We start from the raw sequence: 6,399 nt of genomic DNA, 5'->3' as shown, positions 1-6,399 counted from the left end.
GTTACAGTAGGTGTCAGATGCTGATGGTGGTTGCTCGTGAGCAACCAGGCAGAACTCCGACCTGTCTTTTACAGGTTTTATTGTGCAAACTATTTACAGTGCAGATCTACAAAGTTCATATCCATCTTAGTCACTTGCAGAATCCGGGAGTGGCCCTTTCTGGCTTCTCCCCCAACATAAGAACTTCGGCACCCCAAGCCTCCTCCTCCCCTCCTTGCGTTTCATCCCTCTGCGCAAGCCCTCCTGGCCAGCCTGGCGAGGAGAGGCGCTGGGGCTCTCAGCAGCATCCTTGAGCCGTTTTCTCGCTTGACTGGACCCTTCCCTCTCTTCTCCACTGGAGGTGTGGCTTTTCCCACTGCTGGAAGAGGAACTGCTCCTCAGGAGTTTCGGAGGCTCTCTGTATCCCAACGGCCCCCCTGCCTCCCTCCCCTGTTCCGATGGCAGTCCCCTCACAGTAGACAATGGGTATGTTCACATTAGGACCTGCTCCGCATCCAGTGTACTCCCACTGCCAGTATTTGAAGCCATATTCACATGTTAGCTACAATTCTTGATAGATACTGCTGTTTGATATTTTTTAAATCAAACCAGCGTCAATCCGGCTAGAAAACTGGATGCAAAGTAAACGGTAATGTGAACATAACCCTCACAGCCATCGTGCATGCGCAGATGAGCACACATACGCAGATTAACAGCTTCATGAACAGGAGTTGGGGGGATGTTGCAGGAACAGGGAAACCAAAAATGTAGGGGGCAGTGAAGATCCCTTCCCAATTCTCTGATGAAACACAGCAGGGGGAAATGACCTTTCTTCAAGTTGTGGATCAGTAATTTATCATTTTATCATGATCTCAGCAAAGCATTTAACCAAGTGTCCCCATGACATTTAGCTTATTAGCTAGCTGTTTAAAAGGCCTGGGGTGGATGCTAAAAAGACTGTAAGATGGCACCAGACCAGTCCCTCCAGGAAGGCTCTTCCATAACTGGTGTGACACCACCAAAAAGGCCTCCTCTGCCTTGCTTCACTTGGTGGAAGCACTCTCCTTCATTTGGTGCTTCATTTGGTGGAAGAGCAGGGCCTCTAATGAGGATCTTCAAAGATCAGGTAGAGATGATTATTCTGGCAAGATTTATTCTTGACAAACCCATGCTGGCTGATACTAATCATTATATAGGTATGAAGATGGTTGCTCTGCTCCCCGGCTGAATTTCAGCAGGAAAAAGGGGCTTTCTTTCAGTGCAGGAAACCAAGAAGTTGTGTCCGTTAATTCTTCTGGATCACTCAGCAGCTTCCATTCTCATCAGCCATCATAACCTTACGGACCATGTGTCTGAGATGGAGATTGAGACCATAGTGTTCAGTGGCCCGTTCCCACTGGGACAGCCATTTCCAGAAGGTGGTGCTGGGGAACTATCGCCTTGGCCCATGGCATTTTTGCTGTGGTGTGCCAGAATGTCAGGCCTGGACAGGGAATCAAATGTGGTCCTCCAGGCCTCTTAATCTGGCCCTCTGGACTCTCCTCAGGCCATATACCCCCCAGACACACCCCTTCTCCAACCCCCATGAGTGTTTCTGCCTGACGATGTTCTCTCTCCAGTGGTGGAGGCAGTATGTCTCTGAATACGGGTTGCTTGGAAACACATGTGGGCAGAGTGTTGATGCTCTCATGTCCTGCTTGTAGGCCTCCCACAGACATGTGATTGGCCACTGTGACTAGATGGACCTCTGGCCTGATCTGGCACTCTTCTTATCTTGTGTGTCCTTTAACTCTTGACAGTGCCACTTGCTTCTCTGGTTGGAGAATAGAGAGGGGTGTGCAAGTGGGTGTGTAGAAAGAAGTCTGTGGTACGAAGGGAAAATGAACCTTTGTTGCCCTGCCTGCTTTTCCTTCTGGGCCCACCCACCACTGGCATTGACCCCTGGAAGGCTGCTGCCTGGAAGGAAATGTGTCCCTCAATCTACATGAATCTGTTGAGTGAGGTCATCTGAGGATATGCAGTGCCGTGTTATCAGTATGCTGATAACACCCAACCCGTCTCCCTTTCAACAAATTCAGGTGAAACTCTGTAAGTACTGGACCAGTGCCTGGAATCAGTAATAGATTGGATAAGGGCCAATAAACAGAAGTTCAATCTAGACAAGACAGAACTACTGTCAATGGTAGATCATCTGACCTGGAAGGTGGATGGTGGCATTCAACCTGTTCTGGATGGGATTACGACCCCCTCTGAAGGATCAGGTTCACAGTCTGGTGGTATTATTATTAGATCCAACCTTGTATTGGGAGACCCAAGTGGTTCTCAGGCTATGAAGCATCTCTCAACAGCTTAGGCTGGTGCACCAGCTGCGGCTACTTCTGACTAGATAGAAATAGCTTGGTCACAGTTATCCATGCTCTGGTCCTGCTGGGACTATTGCAATGTTCTGTACACACAGCTGCCTTTGAAGACTGTCTGGAAACCGTAGGTGGTTCAAAACATCGTGGCTGCATTTCTGACTGGGACTGGGAATATGGATCATATATCATCAGTTTTGAAACAACCACTTTGGCTCCCAGTCTGGTTTTGAGCACACATCCTTATTGATTGGTTTTAACATTTGATGTAATTTAAAGTCTGTGACCCTCCTGCCAACCTAGCAGTTCAAAAGCACGTCAAAGTGCAAGTAGATAAATAGGTACCGCTCCAGTGGGAAGGTAAATGACGTTTCCGTGCGCTGCTCTGGTTCACCAGAAGCGGCTTAGTCATGCTGGCCACATGACCAGGAAGCTGTCTGTGGACAAACGCCGGGTCCCTTGGCCTATAGAGCGAGATGAGCGCGCAACCCCAGAGTCGGTCACGACTGGGCCTAATGGTCAGGGGTCCCTTTACCTTTAAAGTCTGCAACTAGGGTATCTTAAGGGCCAAAGTTTCCCACTTGAATCTGCCTAGGTATTATGATCACCGCCAGAGGCCCTTCTCTGGCTCCATCCACTACCAGAGATGAGACGGGTGGTGACCTGAGACAGGGCCTTTTTGGTTGTGGTGTGCCATCTCTAACATTTGCTCACCTGAGAGGTTTGCCTGGGGCTGAGTCTGCTTCTTTTTCTTTTTTGTGTGTGTTAGGTGAAAACTGTTCTCCTGGGAACCATTGTGAGCTGGAGTCACATGCCTTAAATAAGCAAGATAAAACAAGGCGGTGTTGTTATTCCTATATTAGGAAATGAAGAACAGAAACTGAGAGATAGTAGGCTGCCTAAAACCCCCTCATGCTGAAATGAGCTTTGAACTGAGAACTTCATGGGTTGCTCTTAAACTGAACTATGATGCACACAAACATGGGAGTGAGTGCTAATGATTTTTTTCTTTACTCAAAACTGTCAGATAACCTGGGGAGCAGGCAGTCCCCACAAGACTGGAAATCATCAGAGGCCTACACTTACCCCTTTATTTCAGAGGCAGCATGGTGAGTATGTTACTCCAGAGTAGGAGATCGGGCCACTCTGCTTATCAGAGGGTTTCCTCCTATCGAAAGTCCCAGCACCTCACCACCTGTATAAAATCTCTCCCCGAATATAACCAAAGCATGCATAACAATGGTCAGATTCCCTTCTCTAGTTCAGCTAGCACAGGGATGTCCAACTGGTCGATCGCGATCTAACGGTCAGTTGTTCCCGGTCAACTTTGGGTTTGACTCCCCAATAAAAGCTGAACAACTTTGGTTAATCCAATGGGGTAGATCACTGCCAGTGTTTTTATAGTGGGAGTAGACCGCAGTCTCTTGGAAGTTGGACATCCCTGAACTAGCACATCATCCGAATGGGGTTTCTCCCCATCTGAAACTGGGGAGAAACACAGCTGTCACCTGAGTAATGCTGAATCCAGCAGTATTCCCAAGCACCTCTCTTACAGTCCCATGCAAGGTAGGTCATGCACTCAGCTCTGAATTAGCTGTTCCGCTGAACAAAAGTATCTCTGCGTTGACTTGATTCAGTTTCCATTGAGGAATGTAGAACTTGCTTCTGAGTAGACATGCACAGGATCAAGCATTAGTCATTATGCAACAGTTCTCAGGAAAGGATTCAATGAGGAAGGGACAATAAATCTGAAACGCATCAAAAACTGTACTAGAGAAATGCTATTTGTAGGAAGAGCTCAGTCCAATGCTTGCTAATTAACATTAGCAACAAATTAGATGATTAGCAAATGCGTTAGAAATCAACAGAGGAAATGGATAAAAGGTTCTGGTCTGCTCTTAAACATGGCATTACAAACAGCCTTAATGGGTTTTTTCTCCTCATACCTTTGGGATTTATTATGATTATTTATTAAACTTATTAGAATGTGACCTGAATTAGGCCAAAAAAAATACCTGGCCTAGTTTTATCCGTTTTGTTTTCAGCGCAGGGCAGGAAACAGGGATTTATTGGAAAGGGAGAGAGGCGAGCCTCCTGAATCTACCTCTGACAGATGTTACAATGCTGGCAGATGAGGATTTCTTTCAATCCCTCTACAGGGAGATGTAGATGGAAGTGCAACCTACAGCCTACGTAGACATCTTTACAACCAAGGGCAGAATAACAGCTTACTCCCCTCCCTGCCACACTACAGGAAGCTGCATCCCCAGCCCCTTGCACAAGAGCTAATGTGTAATCTGCAGTTCTCCTGCTTTCCAAGTCTCCTGTCTCAACAACACAAAAGCAGGTTTGGGGGCCCGAGAACCCTTCCCTTCCTTCATTTCCTTTGAGCTACTTCTGGAAAACAGTGTGCATGTTCAAGCCTGTCTTTGCATGTTCTCTGTGTTACACACATGTGGCAACTTCCACATCTCAGTGATGTCAGCGGCAAAATTTCCTGTTGATTTTAGCAGCTTGTGAGCTTATTGATTTATTTCCCTTGTATCCAGCTCCAACTCAGATCAACTTGCATCTGGTTGCCAGGGCACTCTCCCATCCCAGCAGCTTACAAAGCTAGACCTGTTCAGTTTTCAACAGTGGAATCACAAATGATGCTTTCAGATTGTCGTCTGCGCTGTCTGGTATCATGGGTTAATTTTATAGGTTGCTCACCTGCTTTAGGTAACAACATGTAAATCTGAGCCACATGATTGGCCCAGTGGTTGCAGCAGTATGGTCATTCTTCGCCCCCTTTTGACCTTTGAGTAGGAAGTCTAGAACATAAAAAAAAGCTCTGTGTGTGTGTGCGCACTCTAATTTACAGCAAGTGCAATCTGTTTTCACTGTGCTACCTCACAGCATTTCCCTGTCCCCCAATCACAGAGAAGAGTGCCCTCTTCTGGATGGATGGTATCACAGCATTTGACATCTTTATTTCAACTGCATTTGTTTTTGTCTTTGCTTTGTGGTTTATGGGCCATTAAATTAATAAAACACTTAAAAATTTAGTATAAGAATATAGGTTTCCTGTGGTATCAAACAATGGAAAAATGATGAATAAATAATCAGACAGAGTGATATGATATAGCTTTTCTGATATAACTGAAAAATGAATTTAAAATGTAGTGGGTTGGATTCAGAATTCAGCATGCCTGGTGCAAACTGACTTCCTCACCTTCTGGTTCCCACAACAGCCTTCCTAGCACCTAGCATTGTTCCACCAAGGGTTGGGGAGCCCCGCTGAATGGGGTCGGCTGTTGTGCAGATAGGAAGGCTGAGATGATGGGTCACACACACAAAAAAGCTGAGTGGAAGCTCCTTCTATGAGCAGATCCCCCATTCACATACGTTTCCTCTGCCCCATTTGAGAGGAGGCCCCCTTCCCCCTCAGCCCCCTCTGCCACATCTCAGCCCACCCAACAAGGACCTTATGGAGCACTGGAAGGTTGCCATGGGGGCACTCAGCTTCAGCCAGCTCTCTCACACATGGCTTAACTCCGTGTCCAACTCATTGTATGAACTAAGCTTAAATTGCATGTACACCACAGATCACCTTATAGCCTTTCATGCCTATAAAGCCAAATGTTTTGCTTAAAATACCAAGTCCGTAAAGGAGGGGGGGAATGATATAATAGCTTTAACCACTTATAAAAGCAGTTTAAAAATATGCCACGATACTTTCTAAAGCCAGAATTCTGTCCCGTTTCTCTCACTGCAGCCTGAGTATGTGGCCAGCTGTTCTTGAGGAAAGGCCACCTTCCTTGCACCATGTTTAGGGATAAAGTAATGATTGCATGTCATCATATGCAATCCCATCCACATTTTCCAGAATTTCTGATAGTCAAACACTTTCAGTTTCTCCCTATAGCATAGTTTCTTATTTTTGTTCATGTTTCTTGCTGTACACTGCCCCAAAATCTCATACAATAAAAGATGGTAAATAGGGGTGTGGGGGTGTACACACATGGCTCCCTCTAACAGCAATCTTATGCTCTGAGTGACAACGACTATGCGGCCAAAATGG

The sequence above is a fragment of the Podarcis filfolensis genome (assembly GCF_964270895.1).
Source record: "Podarcis filfolensis genome assembly, chromosome: 2".
NCBI lineage: Eukaryota > Metazoa > Chordata > Lepidosauria > Squamata > Lacertidae > Podarcis > Podarcis filfolensis.
The sequence above is the reverse complement of the archived record's forward strand: the minus strand, read 5'-3'. Positions refer to the sequence as shown.